This window comes from Mus musculus, chromosome 3 (assembly GCF_000001635.26).
Source record: "Mus musculus strain C57BL/6J chromosome 3, GRCm38.p6 C57BL/6J".
NCBI classification, from domain to species: Eukaryota; Metazoa; Chordata; class Mammalia; order Rodentia; family Muridae; genus Mus; species Mus musculus.
This window is the reverse complement of record NC_000069.6, coordinates 136,328,696-136,347,250: the sequence shown is the minus strand read 5'-3', so window position 1 is coordinate 136,347,250 and position 18,555 is coordinate 136,328,696. Positions and strand designations below refer to the sequence as shown.

Below are 18,555 nucleotides of genomic sequence, written 5' to 3'. Positions count from 1 at the left end.
TTATTCTTAGTTTTTTATGTTTTTCCACATATTTTAAAATGCTGTTTTTCTTTAGACTTTCACTCTGCAGTCAATTTCTATTTCATTTTCAAAATGAGAACATTTATACAGTACTCAAGGTTTATATAACACTTTTATGAATGTACTTTATACTGCCATTGAACCATTATTAACAAGGGTGAAATTTTCGTGTCCCTTCTTCCTTTCCTATGCTCCCTAGTCTAAAACAGTCTATTATATTATATTTTTTAATATCTGCACTATTAAATTTATGGTCTGAAATGAACAGTCAGTGATATCTCTTGAATCATAAGTCCCATAAATCAAGACATTTTGCAAGTTCACACACATCTGCAATGACACTGTTCAGGTATACAATGCTGCCTCTGTTGCCCTGACCACATCTGTTGAGCACTTCTTGTTTACCTGCATCTCCACAGCAAGGACGCGTTACCCTTGGCCTGAAGGCTGTTTTTCTGATCTGTTGGCAAAGAGCAGCTGCCAGCTGTTTTGGGAAACTAGTCCCTAGCCAATACTCCCAAGTGGGTGGTGGCAGGTAAGGGCACCTGCTCTTCTAGTCCTTGCTGAAGATGATCTAGTGCTTGCTCTGCACTCTCCCCAGAGGATTGCGCCCCAGGTGCCTGCCAAGTACTGACATACCTTTAATGACAATTTCTTTGACTTCTTCCGGTCCTCAGTTTCTTCCAGGGTGTCTTGAGATCAGCCCTGTGCAAAATTAGAAATTACTTGGCATAGAGTCAGAGTCCTATGTCAGAGTCTACTTTATGAAAAATCCAGTTGAAGTCACATATAAGGGCCTTGATGGTCTCTGTGTGTGCACTCGGTGCCTTTGCATTGTTGGCCTGCATCTTCTTCAGGCCTTCTTCATCCTTTCCAGTTCTGATTCTTGGCAAAGCACATGTTCCTCAGGAACTTGGGATCAACCCCCTTAAGAGATTCAAATCTTTGTGACTCAGGTTTCTTGAAGTCATTCCTGTGCCATTTGTGGGACTAGTTGTGTATGCTGTGGTTGGTGGTCTTGGCCATGTCTGCAGATTAGTCCATGGATGCTGCAGTGTCTGAGACAGGAAGAGAAAAAAGATGTGTAGCCAAGTTGGCCTCAAACTTGTGATTACCTTTGGATGCAATCACAACTGGTGAACTAACATTTCATAGTGTTAGATGCATACTAAACCTTTGGAAGGGAAACTTGGTTTATTGCACAGCAATGTACATTATATTGGTAAAGTTTTGTACAGTGTTTCAGCTTTATGAAAGCAGACTCTGGAAGCAAGGAAGAATCTCCTGTCCCAGACTGCAACAGTTTATTTCCAGTCCTCCAAGACCCATTGCCAGAACCCTCTAATTCTGTATCCAGAAGAAGGATTAGCCATAAAATAGCCCAAGACTTACAATACTGCTGTATCATGTACACAGTTTCCAACCAAGGTTACTATTGTCAATTCCATAGTATAAACGTGCCTTCAGGAGGAAAGAGAATGTTCTAGCGCATACTCTTGACAGGAACTCCAGCATGATGCTCTCAGCGGGGATTTCTTAGTATTTTCTGCTAGATGATTTTAAGTGCACAATTTGATCATATTTTTATCATTCTTACTTGCTCTTTTATTTGAAAGCCTCGCCTGAGGGAATGTTCTTCTCCACCCAAGACTCTACCTCAGGACTTTCTGCCAGCATCCCCAGCGGAAATTGCAGTACTTTTTAAATGGATGTTTATAAGCCCACAACTTGATGATGCCATCTTTCCTCTTTTCTCTGTTAGGTTATCCCAGTGTCTCTGTTGAATGGTTGTACTTTTCTATCTGCTGCTTCTATTTATTTTCTACTCGCTGCTCTTTGACTTTTTCTTGATATATATATTTAACAAACTCATTCATTCAAAATTGAAAGCCTGGCTATCCCAGAACGTGTGTAGATTCTGGAACCACTCTCTTGGCTAAGAAGAAGCTTTGCTACTATATAGTGGATCATGTCGATGTCATATCATTTGACCAGAAAAATCAGTACCCTTCATTGTGAACTCCACCCAACAATAAGCAGCATCCTACAGAAATAAGTAAACATAGCAAACCTTCATTACCATGAGCCTGATACAAAGTAGGAAATGCCACGTGAAATAACTATATTGGGAGCTACTGCAGAACATGCTAAAAACTCAGCATAAAGTATGGGGTCAACAAATCATTTGTTTTTAATATCAGTGGTGAAGGACCAGGTTCTATCCAAACATAAGTCACATTACCCACACTCACTGTCTTCATTTCTTCCTGTATTCCCTCTGAAACCAAAAGGAAGCCTATAACATTTTGTACCCACCTTGCAGAACACCATGCAGTCAATTGTAGCTAATCTAGAATTTATGTTGCTTGAAAGGACCCCTCAAGAGTGTCTCTACATCATAAGAAAGGATCTATGGATGCAGGGATAAAGGCATCCCTCACCACAGGTGCTAAAAAACTCACACCGTGGGAGCAGTTGCAGGGTTGACATCATGTTATTCACTCAGTGGGTCTTTATAATCATGATGTAATATGTGGGTATTCACAGAAGCAGGTGGGATACACAATGCCAAACAGCCAGAAAGTACAGAACACCTAGGAAACCCCCAGACTACAGAGTGCAGAAAGAATTTGGGAGACTCTGGTAGATGAATTCCCCAAACCTGCCGTGTGTGTGTGTGTGTGTGTGTGTGTGTGTGTGTGTGTGTGTGTGTCCCCTTTTTCCTTTAGAACCTCTATAGAAGGTATGTACAATAGATAATATGCAACAGTTAACATTGCCAGGGTAGTAGCCTAGAGTAGCTATCTGATAAGATTTTGATTTTATTTCTTGAGATGAATATGGTAAGGACCAGGACTCCCATTGTCCAAATATGACCAACTATCAACCTTATCAGAATCTCCCTGCTACAAATGGCTCCATAACACATGACCCTCAATCTTATGAATCCGATGACTACTGTCTTGGGTTGCTTTCTGTTGCTGTGATAAACACCATAACCAGATATGACTTGCAGAAGAAAGGGTTTATTCATCTTACATTAGAGTTCATCACCTAAGGAAGTTGAGGCAGAAGTTCAAGGCAGGAACTAAAGCCAACACATGGAAGAATGCTGCTTACTGGCTTGCTCCCTTTGGTTTGCTTAACTTGCTTGCTTATGCCATGCAGGACCACTTGTCCAGCAGTGGCACCACCCAGAAAGGCCTGAACCCTCCACATAAGTCATTAATCAAGAAAGTGTCCCTAGAGACTTGCCTGCCAGCTAATCTGATGGAGGAAGTTCCTCAGCTGAGATTACCTCTTCCCAGATGACAGCTGTGATCATGCTGTCTCCTCACAAAAAAGAAACTCTAACTAAGACAGTTTTCGTAGAGCTTTAGCAGTGTTTAAGGTCTTCTAGCATGAAAAGATACTAATCCTTGGGATGCATAGCAATTGTGTGGGGGGGCTACTTTTCCTTAATTTGACACAAACTAGAGTCAGAAGGGCTGGCTTACTGTTTCAGAGGTTTAGTCCATTGTCATCATGGAAGGAAACATGGTGACATGCCAGCAGGCATGATGCTGGAGAAGGAGCTGAGAGTTTGACATCTGGATCTGCAGGTAAAAGGAGGGAAATGTCACACTGCGCACAGCTTGAGCTTCTGAGACCTTGAAGCCCACCCTGTAGTGACACACTTCCGCTAAGAAAGCACACACCCACTCCAACAATGGCCATATCTTTTAATAGTGCCACTCTCTATGGCCAAGCATTCAAATACAGGAGTCTATGGGGTCCATACCCATTCAAACCACCACAAAGAACAATACTACATATGTTTCTATGCATACAAATCTGTGTATAAATACCAACAAAGTCTCCACAGCAAGCCTACTAGTATTTGACAACTTGCCTTGTATAAGGCCACCATGAGATCCCCTTGGCTATGTGTTTATTTGTGGAGCATGTTGACCACAAAAATGCTTGCCCCCACAAAAGGAAATTGTTTAGAAGTTTGGAGATGCTAGGTGTTTATACACAACCCTTGGTGAATAGTGCTCAAGTTGCTTAGTCTGGGTCCTGAAGGTCTATCCAACTCAAAGGGACAACAGACATCTGACTCCATTCTGCTGTACAGTCTCAGACTCTCTGGACAGTTATTCATGCCCTGTAGTCTCTGCTATACCCAACTAGAGCAGCTATGCTTAATGCTGTAGCTGAATCAACCCAGCAATAAGCAGACTAATGAAACACGCAGGTCTTATTCCAGACTACTCCATAGTTGAACAAGGCAGAGTTTGTCTCAGTGAACCTATCTGATTCTGTGAGCATCACTAACATTGTGGTTATTAGCAGGTGCATTTAACATTAAAGGGTGAAGCCCCCAAAATGAAAACAAAAAATATAGCAAAATGAAACACTCAAGGTCTCTGCAGTTAAGAGAAAAAATATTTATGTGTGCCTATGTGCATTAATTCATTGGACTATACAAATAATTCTCCTTTATTATTTTATTGTTATTCATGGGTATTTTATCTAGCATTCCAGATTAAAAATTCATTCTCTCATTACCTGATTGCGTGCTTGTGTATCCCATCATGCTACGTGCCTGTAGACACCCGAAGTGGGTTTTGAATACCCTGGAACTAAACTGATGGATGGTATTCATCTACTTAGATTTGGAGACTTGAATCCAAGTCATATACACGAGCTGTATGTGCTTTTAACCATTGAGGTATCTTTCTAATTAATTTTAAATGATTATATTACCTGTATTAAAGGCATTTACACAAAGAAATGATTTCACTTTACAACCTAATGCATGCTGTCTGTGATATTCTTATCTACAAGAACTTGACCGAGTTCTAATGGCTATTTTACCTAGCATACAAGATTCATATCACATTTTCTATTAACCCACTTTATTCAAGAAAACTGACCCCCTGCAGGCCTATGCTGCATTTTAAATGAGACTTATAAATTACAGATCAGCCTAACTACTCTAGTCTGTCAGTCACTAATTACATCTAGATTATTACTAATAAAGCGACCCCGTATCTTTCCTTGAAGTGCTTGGCTCTCATGCATGAGCCCCTGAGTTTGTATCACTTGCACCTGTGTAACAAGCCAGGTGTGACAGTCATGTGCCTGTCATGCTAGTGCTCATGAGGCAGAGACAGACAAATCACTGTAGCTCACTAGACAAATGTCATTCAGTTGGAGAGCTCAAGGTTCAGTGAAAGACCCTGGTCAAAAAATAAGTAAGATAAAATAAATAAGAGTCAAGGTTCATGGTCCCACTGCAGCCTGAAGCCAGGTTGACCTTTGTGAGAGGTTTTGCCACTGAGGGCTGTGATGGTGTCCTTGGTCAGGGCAGGGCCAAAGGCCTGTGTTGATGTTCCTGGTCTCTAGAAACCATGCAGAACTCCGTGGCATGTGCTGATGCTACAGTCCATACGGATATATGTGTTCTGTGCTGTCACCAGAAACCATGTGGAAACCCAGTGTGCCCATTGAGTATAAAGGACAAGGAAGCTACTTCTGCCATTGTATTGATGACTGTAGACACACAGTTGAGCAAGAGAGACAGAGAAGGCTTTGGTGACAATCCCTACCTTCACCCAGCCCTACCCCAAATGAAATAGCCTAGACAGAAAGCCATCAAAGAGAACTCTTTAAAATGTGATAAAGATCCTGAAGTGTAGCTCTTCACTATTGATGACTCCTCATGGCAGTGCTGGTGGGGAAGGGCTCAGTTTTCTTCAAGTGGCTACCCACCAAGAGTATGACCCTACTCCAGTGAATACATGGGCAACATAAATTGGAATTGTTTCTTTCTCCTCCCCCTCCCTTTTCCTTTCCCCTCTCCCTCTCCCACCCCTTCTCCCTCTACTTCCCCTTCTCCTCCTCTTTCTCCTTCTCCTCTTCTTCCTCTTCCTCTTCCTTCTTTGTCCCAAGGGTTGGGGGACAGACCTGGGAGGACTGGACAATGAGTATACTCAAGGTTAATGATGTGAAATTCCCAAATAATCAATGCAAATATTATTTAAAAATTAAGGTACAAGCTGGGTGTGGTGGTGCACTCCTTTAATCCAGTACTTGAGAGGCAGAGGCAGAGGCAGGAGGATTTCCGAGTTTGAGGCCAGCCTGGTCTACAGAGTGATTTTCAGGACAGCCAGGGCTATACAGAGAAACCCTGTCTCAGGAAATACAAAAACAAACAAACAAAAAATTTAAGAAGCAGAGTACTAGGAGAAGATAATCAACAGGGACCTCTGGCAGGGGGTGACCCCAAATCTACTCTGCATCTGGAAACAGGGTTCTGAACTCTGGTGAGATGATCTTATAGTCAGCTTATGCTGTGAAGTTGACACAAACCTAGCATCATCTGAGAAGAGGAAAGGAGGTGAGGATTTGCCCCTACCAAATTGGCCTCTGGCACATCTGTTGGGTGCTTAGTTGCTAATTGTTGTAGGAGGGCCCAGACAACTTGAGCAATACCTAGGCATTTGGGCCTGGGCTACATAAACAGGAGCCTGGAAATGGAATGAGCAGGGAAGCAGCATTCCCCTATGAACTCTGCTTTGCTGCCTGCTGGTTCCTACTTTGAGCTACTGTCCTGGCTTGTCTTGGTGATGGACTGTGCTGTGAATTGGTAAGCCAATTAACTCTTTCCTCCCCATAGTTGGTTTTGGTCAGTATTTATCACAGCAACAGAAACCAAACTAGGGAAGATGTAATTTTGTTCCTGTGTGTGTGTGTGTGTGTGTGTGTGTGTGTGTGCTCACTATATGTAGTCTCTCTCTCTCTCTCTCTCTCTCTCTCTCTCTCTCTCTGTGTGTGTGTGTGTGTGGGTGTCTGTGAGTGTGTATGAGTATGTATGAATGTACGTTCATGCATTCATGTGTGTGTAAATGTGTGTAGAGGCTAGAATTTGATATCAGATATCTTCTCCAATTGCTTGTCACACTTTTTGGAAGACAAGGTCTCTCAGTGACCCTAAAGTACTCTGACTCGGGTAAGCTGGTAATCCAATGCTCTCCAGGGAATCTCAGTCTCCATCCTGCTCAGGTCTGAGACTGTAAATATGTAGTAGTACAGATCCCCACTTTTCCATGGGTGCTGGAGAGCTGGACTCAGATCTTCCTACTTGCATTGCAAGCAATTTACAGATGAATCATCTTCCCAGCCTCCGGATATGTTTTTTTTCTGAGCTTTGCCTGGCTGAGTGTCCTTTTTGTTTCACATGGTATCTATTTCTTTAAAATTGAAAATGACTTTATAGGTATGCCTCATTCATTAGCTAGGATGGAACAAATAAATGGGAATATAAAGAGATACTCTTAATTCATGTGGCCTGTCCGGATGGCTGCACCTCTCTCTGTAAGTAGCAATAAGTCCAAGTTTCAAGAGAGAATTACAAGTGAGAACCTTAACACCCAAGCCTTTGTGAAAGTTCTACGTTCTGTGGCACTCCTGTCTGTACTGTTGCTTAAATTGACTCAGATGCATTTTCCTTCATACAGAGAACTGTGCTCTAAGGGTCAAGTCACCCGTCCCCTGCCCTCCTCTACAATCCAACATACAGCAATCATATACAATCAAAATCATTAACTAGGTACACCTGTGAGGAGCAACAGCCTGCGCTCATAGTAGTTCTGAAAGGTGGTGGGACATATTTCTGAGTTCTGCTTCTTCTGAAATGTAAAATAAAATCTACTCTTGAATTCAAGGAAATCCTATTTTTCTTATGAACATCCATCATACTTACTATGAACTTGACAAAATGCCAAGGAATTTGAGTATACAAGCCTTTACAATTGGTCACAGGACAATGTGGATAAAGGGCTAAACGAATCATGACCATATATACCATATATCACATACCTGATGTGATAGAGCTGCTTCTGCCTGCTAGGGATCTTAAGTTTGTAGGGTCCAGATCTTGAAAATAGCTAAATTTAAACATGATTTTTTTTCATGTAGTATAGTAGGAGCATATGCAGATCAAACTGTTTCCTCTGTTAGTTGCCTAGCAATCTCGTGTTGAGTACTGTTTTCATTTCCCATCATCCATAGCTACCTCTACAGAATGCCCCCTTTGCTATCGTGCCAGCGTTGGCCTTAGTAGGAACTATCCAATACTGTTCCTCTTGGCTTAAGTGGTGGGTAGATTATGTTGGGAGCTCATTCCCTTTGATGTCTGAGATCCTCGTTATAGAAAGCCCTGACTTTTAAACTACCTCTTCTTCTGTATCCTGATTGTGTTCTCACTGTTACAGGCTTTGTCATACTGATAAACACTGCATTCTCTAGGCTTCCATATATATATATATATATATATATATATATATATATATATATATATATTTCAAAAAGCTGTAACTGGGCAGGGCTTACAGTAAAGTTAATACTATGTCTTGAGACCATTTAACACTATAGACTTAACCTGCTGTCCTACTGTGATGGATAGTTTTATATCAACTTGACCTAAGCTATAGTCATCTGAGAGAGGAAAACCTCAACTGAAAAAAATGCCTTGGAAGATGGGTCTGTGGGCAACCCTTCAAGCATTTTCTTCATTAGTAACTGTTGTAGATGGGCAGAGCCCATTGTTGGTGTTGCTGCCCCTAGGCTGGCTCTCCCGGGTTCTATAAGAAGTTTCAACAAGCCATAGGAGAAAGCTAATAAGAATACCATCTGTGTCAGTTCCTGCCTCCAGAATCTTGTGCTACTGAGTTCCTGTCTTGACTTTATTCAATTAACTAACCCTGAGAAAAATACTGTATACTCTGACTGTTGATGTTTAACCTGACTTTAAGAGAACAATATAACAGAGCCTTGGATTTCTTATGCATCGTTTAGAATCTAAGTCAATGCATAACTTTAAATTTAATTTATGTATTTTCTCATGCACAGCCCAGAATTATGTATGTATGTATGCATGTATGTATATGTGCTGTGGTAATCACTATCTAAAAGCAGCCAACAGGTTGGAAGTAACGTTAAGAAAAATATCCACCAGAAATATTGCAAATGTGGAAAAAAGTTGCTTAAGTCTCTTCAGCACTGAGTGCTAATTGTGACTCATTTGGGGTCAGTAATATTTCTTTTCTTATAAAAGTCTGTTAAAGAATTCTGTAAAGAATTCCTTATCCTTACTTGTGCCATGTTTTCTGTTCTGTTCAACAAATAGAGAACAGTCCTTTGTCACAGAACACAGAGGTGCAGGCATAACTGATAGGGCAAAGATTCAAACAATGAAATGATTGCAGATAGGCTAGTGACCATAGTCTACAGATAAAGAAAACGGGGAGAGAATTTGAAAGTGCAAATCGCTCAGTAAAATTAATACAAGAGGCAGGTGTGTGTTTTCATTCCTTAACAGACAAATCTACATTTTGAGGTTCTCTTCTAATGATGCAGCATAAAACACAGCTATCTCAGTTTTCATCTTCTATGATATACCTTATCAAAGCTCATCTAAACACTCTTTCTTATTTTGTGATTCATCAGAATAGCTCTGCTTTGTGTAAAAAGGGATTTCAACTTTTCTAGGCTCCAGGATATTAAGTACCTCCTATGCAATGTGTTGCTACCACTGTCTACATCTTCAGATAGGGCGTGTCACAGGAAAGCCACCAGTTAGATAAACCCTCTCTTGTCCAATCTTTTGTTTCTCTTAATGTAAGCCATCTCTTTCAAAACATATTCCCACTTAATACTTTCCAGAGCTTATAGAATATGCTGACTAGAGGTCTTTGCTTCTTCAATGTATAGAACCCTTTCCTTGAGGACACCTGGCTCTTTTACTGGCCATATTGAAGCTAGAAGAGATTGGACACCATGGATAGAGGTAAAGGTGTTTGTGTAAGTTATCAGCTTATGCCTTGATGTCATGTGAAAGAAGGGAGGAAAGTGTAACCTCTAATCACATGTCATATTAGGGCACAGAGATTTTGGAAAAATCTAGAGACTAAACTTTTTTTTTCATGCATCTGGAGTGTAGAGATTACCATTGCAAGTTTCAGTATCCATAACAAGCTTAGTTTTCAAACTCTTACCATTGGGGATTAAACTTGTTTTGTGAATGTGTTGAGTTGAAAATTAAATGAGAATCGAGCTACGGTAGTCATGATGTCCAAGGCTTGTATTTAGCTTTCTCTGACATCTAGATATGAGAAATTAAGACCTATTTATTCTTTATATACTGGTATCATACTCATGATTGATTACTGTTAGAAATTTATTTTCTAGCTTATGTCTTAGATTTGACACTTATCTTATAATACTAATTACATTAATGTATCTCTTTCTGTATATGTATGTAGTGTGTACATGTGATTAGGTTGCAGTGCATACAGAAGCAAGAGGACAAGCCAGACAAGTCAGATATGATTCTCTTTCCAGCATATGGATCTTGCGGATCAATTCAGAACATCAGACTTGGTGGCAAGCATCAATATTCTCTGACCCATGCTTCTAACCGTCTGACATCACTTTTTTTTTTTTAATTTTTATTATTTTTCTTTTTCTAATTCTTTGTATGTGTAAATTTGTATATGTGTGGGGACATGTATGTGTAAGTTTTTTTCAAAGGAAACCTGAAAGTTGTTGTAGGAATCATCTTCTATTGCCCATCTACCTTACTAATTTAGGCAGGTGCTGTCAATCAAACCCAGAGCTCACCATCACATCTAATCTCACTATGCACCTTGCTCTTGAAATTGTATCTCTACTCTCTGAGGTTGAATGTACAGGAGAGCATCCAGGTGAACTGGCATTTATGTGGCTTCTGGGAATTTGGGTCCTCATGCTTGCTTGACAAGTGCTTCTTCTGTTGTGCTATCTGCCTAGTCCCTAACATCTATGCTTTTAATTGACCCACACCTATTCTTTCTCTCTCTAAGAACAATATCACATTTTGCTTAAAAATGGTTTTCTTCCAATGTTAAGCTTTCAAATTTTGGTCCCATGATAGCAAATAAGATAAATCTTCATATTTTTCCTTCCTACCTGAAAAGATTGGTTCTATAATCAGCCTAGGTCAATGAATGTCTTTTTTTTTATCAATTCTTTTTTTCTTAATTATTGGTTACTTTATTTAATTACATTTTAAATGTTGCTCCCCTTCCAAGTTTCCCCTCTGAAAACCCCTATCACTTCCCCCTCCCCCTGCCTCTATGAGGGTGCTCCCCCACCCACCCACCTACCCACTCCTGCTTCACTGTCCTAGCATCCCCCTATATCAGGGCATTAAACCTCCACAGGACCAAGGACCTCCCCTTCCACTGATGCCAGATTAGGCAATCCTCTGCTACATTGCAACTGGAGCCATGGGTCCCTCCATGTATACTCTTAGGTTGGTGGTTTAGTCCCTGGGAGCTCTGGGGGTCTGGTTAGTTGATATTGTTCTTCCTATGGGGTTGCAATCCCCTTCAGCTCCTCTAGTCCTCCTCTAACTCTTTCATTGGGGTTCCCATGCTCACTCCGATGGTTGACTGCAAGCATCCATATCTGTATTGGTCAGATTCTGGCAGAGCCTCTCAAGGGACAGCTATACCAGGCTCCTGTCAGCAAGTGCTTCTTCGCATCAGCGATAGTGTCTGGGTGTGGTGACTGCAGATGGGATGGATTCCTAGGTTGGACAGTCTCTGGATGGCTGTTCCTTTAGTCTCTGCTCCACTCTTTGTCCCTGTAAACTGCCTTGTGATTTTTTTCCTCTTTGACATTAGCATGTCGATTGCTGTAGTTTTTGTTCAGCTCATGTTTAGGCAGCCATGAGGTTGAGATCTCATGCTTGTAGTTTTTAACATTCCTAGAAGATGGTCACACAGTAAACCCTTTGTCCTCTGGCTCATAGAAGCCTTTTAGCCCCTCTTCCACAATGATCATGCCTTGGGTGCAGGAGTTGTCTTTTAGGTGCCTTATTTGGGATCAGAGCTCCACAACTCTGCATTTTGGTTGGTTGTGGGGTTTTTGTAACAGTTTTACAAAGACAATTTAAATAGCATAAAACTCGTTGGAAGTAGATATCAATATATGCTTACAGGTCTACAATAGTCATTTTTATCTAATTGATACAATTTCTATTACCCTCCCCACAAAGAAGTCTTCTCTCATGGATCACTCTCTGTGAATCCTTCATTCTCAGGCCTGGATAATCACTTATCTGCTTTTCACCTTTAAAGATTTGCCCTAAGAGGACACTTCATGCGAATGGAATCACACAATGCAGGGGATGTAAGAGCATCTTCAAGTTGCTTTATATTTCCATGCTACAACATGTCTCTAAAAAATTTCAAAATCTTAAGGGTTTTTAAGATAGGCTGATCCTTAATGCTCAGTCCTCCTGGTGTAGTCTCAGGGGACTTATTATTATTATTATTATTATTATTATTATTATTATTAATCAATAGCTCTTTTAATATCTCACCAAATTTTGTTAGTAGTGAAGAAATAGACTAAAATTCATGTAAACTCTTTCCGTTGATACCCAATAATTAAATGCCAAGTAAAACATTTTTTCAAAGAGCTTTCTACTTATATTTACAGACATCAGACAAATTCACCATATCCTTTCTTTCTGCTATATCTCATATTTACCCTGTGTCCTTGATCTCTTATCAATAAAGTTCCCAGACTCAAGTTTGTGTGTCTATTACAGCTACTTTACATTAGGTACATACATGTATGTGTTAAACCCTTAGTTATTCTTCAATACAATTTTAAACTTCTTTTTCTCCTGTGTCTTTGTCTTAGACCCAAAAAGAAATTGCCTTTCAATGATGTATTTTCTTTTATTCAAGAACATACATGGTATCAAAGACCAAGGGAACTTCATAAGTAATATCTATGTCTCTGTCTCTGTCTCTGTCTCTGTCTCTATCTCTATCTCTTTGTTTCATTAATGATGCCCTGTGATTTCTCGATATTCAGCAAAGACTCATGGCCAATGAATTGTTGCCACAAATGTAGAGCCTGAGCAATTGAGAGCTTCCTATGTCTTGAATGGAAGTACCAAGACTAATGAACTGGCACTTGATCTCTGTTGTGTGGATGTCAAGAGATAGCAGAACCTTTAAAAGGCCTGCTGCCAAGATCTTAGGTCACAGGACTGTTTCCTGCTAAGGGATTGATGACATTTTGCTGGTTTCATGTTCTGACTGTGTCTTAGCATTTGAACCTCTTTTCATGAATACTCTCACCATGATGTGATCCTTCATAAGAGAATGCAGAAAAAGTGTACCCTTGCCAGAGCTGAACCGGTGCTGTTTGAGATTTGAGCCTCTAAAACTTCCTACTAAACCTTGTGACAAACAATCCTTGCCTTGGTAGAGATTCAAGCCTTTCATTATAGCAATGAAGAACTAAGGAGTAAAGAACCCTCTATCCTGAAATCTCACAGATTCACTAGGGCAGTGTAGATCCTTCGACTGTCATCTTCAAAACCATGATATCACCCACTCAGTCCCTCTCATGGTGATGAATCCAAAGATTCAGCAAAGAAACAATCACAAGGTATATAAGAGATGCTGTTCTGTTACCATTGACTGTATGCTTCAAACATTTCTGCTATCTGATTTTGAAAAATGAAATTTTAAAATCTTAATGACAGTTTTACAATTAAAATTTCATATTTGCCATGTGCCTCCTCATTTTCAACTCTTGCATACAGAGTCATATGCTGTTTCTTCTTCGAATGAATGATTCTGTTTTTGACTAAAATAACTTACTTTCAGGTAATAGTTTAAAGTGCTCTGGGCTTCAGCTTCAAAGTAAACCCCTTTTTTTCGAGACAGGGTTTCTCTGTATAGCCCTGGCTGTCCTGGAACTCACTCTGTAGACCAGGCTGGCCTCGAACTCAGAAACCTGACTGCCTCTGCCTCCCAAGTGCTGGTATTAAAGGCGTGTGCCACCACTGCCCAGCCAAAGTAAACCCTTTATTTTCTTCTCTAAACAGTGAATAGGCTACTTACCACCCTATCCTACTGTATCGTTTATATTGAAAGCATTCTCTTCTATACTCTTTTTCCTTTTTTTCTTTACCTTAATTTCAAAACAAACAAACACAACCTATAAAACATAACACCCAACCCTGCTTTCCTGCAGTAGGGTAATTGTCTGCCTTAACACACAAAACTGGATAGAGGAAAGCCTGTAGACATGAGAAGAGAGCCATGAAGTTCAGGGCCAGACAGGCTCTTGGGGGAGCCAAGGGAGAGTACCTAGAGAACATGGGCTTCCTAGGTGCTCTCTAATCTACTTCTTCCATGCCGGATACATCCTCATCTTTCTCAAGTGTAAGGGAAATTCCATCAGGAATGGCAGCACCAAGCTCCTCTGCTGTCACCTCATCTTCCTTGGTGCCCAGATCTATGATCATGCAGTAGATGCAAGAGTGGGATTGGGGATCCTCAAATGAGAAACCAGAGAGAATAGAGCAGTTTCAAACAGAAGCATCACCACGTCCTTGGCAGCTTTGACATTTTTGTCTGTGTCAGCCTTCTGCCACAGGGTCTCTACAATGGCGTGGTCAGGATTGATCTCTAGGTGGTATTTGGTCATCATGTAGCCCATTGTAGAGTAGCCTTGAAGTGCCTGGGCCTTCATGATTCATTCCATTTTGGCTGTCCAGTCATAGGTGCTTGTCACAATGCAACATGGTGAAGACAGAAGCCTCTTGGAGATTCTTACCTTTTTAATCTTCTATCCAAGATCTCCTTCATGAACTTGAAGAGATTCTCAGACTTTGGCTTGTCCTCTTCTATTTCTTCTTTGCATCCTTGTCTTCTCATAGCTCCAGGCCCACTTTAGTCACCAAGACCAATCTTTTTCTATCAAATTCCTTGAGCTGCTGCATGCAGCATTAACAGGTTCAGTCATATACACCACCTCACAGGCCTGCTTGTGTACATGCTCCACGAAGACAGAGTTAGCCCCCTGCTCTTTGCTCTCACCAGTGATATAACAGATGGACTGTTTTCTTCAAGTGAGACACGTACTCTAACAGGTAAATCATCTCATCTCCAAACTGAGAGGTGTGCTATTGGAGAAGCGCAGAGATGCTCTGATGGTAAATAGAATATCCATGGACTAGATTCTAAGCTTTTAATTTGGGGAGAATACCTCATAAAATTTCTTGTAGTTCTCTTTGTCTTCAGCCAACTCAGAGAAGAGCTCAAGGCACTTCTTCACAATATTTTTCCTGATAACTTTTAGGATCTCGCTCTGTTAGAGCATTTCATGTTAGATGTTCAAGGGTATATTCTTAAAGTCAACCATGCCACAGATAAAGTTGAAGTATTCAAGTATCAGTTTATCACAGATGTCCATGATAAACACATGATAAGCCACTAGATAGGCTGAATAGAATCCAACACCAAACTGCCAATTATAGAGACACCTTGACCAGCATGGAGGGCCTCCATGAATGCTTTTGTGCTAGAGATAGAAATGGTTCCTAAGTTCTGTATGAGGTCTGCCTTGGTCATGCCGATTGCTGTGTCTATCAAAGTCAGCATGTGCTTCTGAGCGTCTCGGATGTCAATTTTCAGCTTCAACCTTGTCTTACTTGGAGGAGTATGTGAGGGTCTCAAAGGGAATCTCATTTAAGACATCAGAAGCACTAGAGATCCACTCTCCAAGGGAAATTTCCTTGTGTGAATAGAAATTATTGATGATAAGGGACATGAGCTGAGCAATTTCTGCCTGAAAGGCAAAGGTCTCCACCTCTTCCTCTATATGGCACACTTCCTCGGGCATCTTAACAGGAAAGACAAGTTCAGAGAAGGAAAAATTAGTTCAGAGAAGAGTGGACCAGGACCACATCAGATATGCATGCCAAGCCTATACTGTGCAAGGATTACTCAAGAGTAATTACTTCCTTTTCTTGACTCAGGTCAAAAGTCATGGTCATGGGTCTAGAAAGTGCCACCCACTGCTACACACACACACACACACACACACACACACACACACACACACTGAAAGCTAGTTACATCACTGACTAAAGCATATTATCTTTGCTTTGCTTCCCGTGGAAGCTCTTGCCCAGCTACTTCTCCTTCTTCAAACATTCTCAAGGTCAGCACTTCTTTATTCTTATTTATAATCAAATCTCCTTTGACAACCGTATTACATGCAAGAAAATTCTGGAACATCTAATCATCTCAAAATATGTTTAATAATGTGAAATCATTTAATATTTTTAGAACAGAATAATCCACAAAAACTGAGAGAGAATGAATGAAAAATACCTTGAGGGGGAGGAGTAAAAGCCATATATTTCCATAGGAACTACTATTATGTCTCACACATAGGAAACACTTTTTAAATTAATTGATAAATGATGAAAACAATGTTTTGATTAGCAGTATTATGAATGACTGAAGCTAAAAAGATTCCAATGATAAAAAACCCATTTCTATTTACAGTATCCCATTTGGAGGGAGAGAGGGGGGTTGCAGAAACATTGACTTTGATTAAAGATATGTTTGACACTGAAAAAGTAAAACAAAAGATATTTTTTCTGAAGTACATTTTTATAAATTTATGATAAAGTCTGAATTCATGTAAGGCTTATATCCCCCTACCCATGGTGTGTGTGTGTGTGTGTGTGTGTGTGTGTGTGTGTGTGTGTGTTTGAATTATTAAATAAACAGTACCCATGCTATGATGAATTACAACTATTCATGCTTATTTAATATGCTAAGGCATACATTATTCTGGTGGTTATAGAGAGAGGGACTGAAAGTCTAATTTAATCAGCAATTTGAATACAAGGAGAACTCTTGACATACAAATATTTGATTTAATTGATTGATAAAACTTTGTTCTACTCATCAAGCATCTTTCTGGCAATCTTACTTTCACTCTGTGTCTAGTCAGGGATTGATGGGTAGAAGTGGTGATAGAAGTCACAGTAAAAACAGAACCATGCTTATTCTTCAAGCCATTCTTGATGTATCTGAAAAGAGATGGCTAACACTGTGTCCACTGGAGTGCAGTGCAAGACAGAAATGTCCCATAGAGTCTTAGCAAATCAACCACCAAGGAAACTGAACATGTGAACACATGCTGATTTAGAAAACAATTATAGGCAGATTTTCCTTATTAGTGTGTTTTTTAAGCTTATATCTGGAGATTATGATAGAAAAATCAGTCCCATTGAGCCAAAAGTCAAAATGGTATGGAGAGAGACCAGTTCCTTCAGGAAGCTTTGGGAACATTCCATATCCTGCCTTTTCCCAGGTCTCCTGTATTCTATAACATATTTCTGCTTCTTCCCTCTTAAGACTACATCACTCCAATCTGTTTCCTTAGTGCATCTCCTAACTCTGCCTCTCATGATTGACGACATTCTACTTCCTTAATTCTGGCTTGTATTCCTATGTCTTACTGCTAATTTTCATTCTATACTCTATGTAAGCAATATCTATATAAAATCAAGGGTTATTTCTCAGATTAATATTACAAAACATGGTTAAATATGAGAAAAGTTAAGGAAGGAAGAAAGCAACTCACTAGTGATGGAAAAAAAATGCTGTTGTTAGAAAGTTTCTTCACTTTCCTGACATTCTAGTTTTGACCTAGATAACAAGACAGACAATGGAGCTCAGATGAATAATCTAATTTAAGGTCTAAAACTCCAGACTTGTTCCTGAAGAAGAAAGTTCTGCAACTAGTGAACAGCCAGGAAGATCCAAAAGATTTCACTTTTTGAACAAGCTGTTGCTTTAAGAGCTGGCTCTGTTTGAAGTGCAGGGAATCTGCAAGTAGGGATAAACTCAACAGCAAGTGCAAAAGCATCCATTCTGTAAAGGGCACAGGGAATGAGCCATGACACCTGCTACGGGGCAACTGTGAGCAACTCCAGCCATCCAATCATGGGAAGGCAGTGTCAGTGTGAGGCTCTTGTAATCTCCAGAGATGGGGGTGATGATATTGAGGCCGTCTATTTGCTGCTAGGGGAAAGAATTTGCTGCAAGGGAAGAAGTCAATGGATCCAGGCGTTTGATATATTGAGAAACAAGGAACCAACTGCGCCGAGCACTTCTGTCATTGTCCAGCAGAGGTAAAAATCAGAAACTTGCAATTACACGCTGCTGGGGGCATTCTAACTGAAAAGGCCTCTAACTGTGACAGTTACTAAGTGCCTCTTCCCTGAGAATAAATGCAAACCAAGTGCTAAGCCAACCTTTCAGACAGTTGTCTTTCTTTAAGGAAATAGTGGTGGGGAATGGGGTGGGTATCATGTTTGATTACTCAGAAATAAGACCAGAAGGAGTGAAAACTTTCTTACCCTACAATATGTCTTTGTAAATGTGTTGGCAAAGTTAGATAGAATACAGGTGAGACTTTGTGTGTGTGTCCCCTCAACAAAACAGTGCCAAAACTAGGAGGAATTGTAGGTTTTCTAGGACTAAATCTCTGCAAAGAAGTGGATAAAAACAAACAAACAAACAAAAAAAAAAAAACAAAAGCAGGTTTAAAATACACTCACTGGTCCTCCCTAGCTACAGTTTCTTATCTCTGAGATCACTAGCACAATAT

At 40.3% G+C, this 18,555-nt stretch overlaps 1 pseudogene; it reads right to left on the bottom strand.

The window, feature by feature from the left end:
- On the bottom strand, positions 14,261-15,765 carry Gm9408 (predicted gene 9408; annotated as a pseudogene).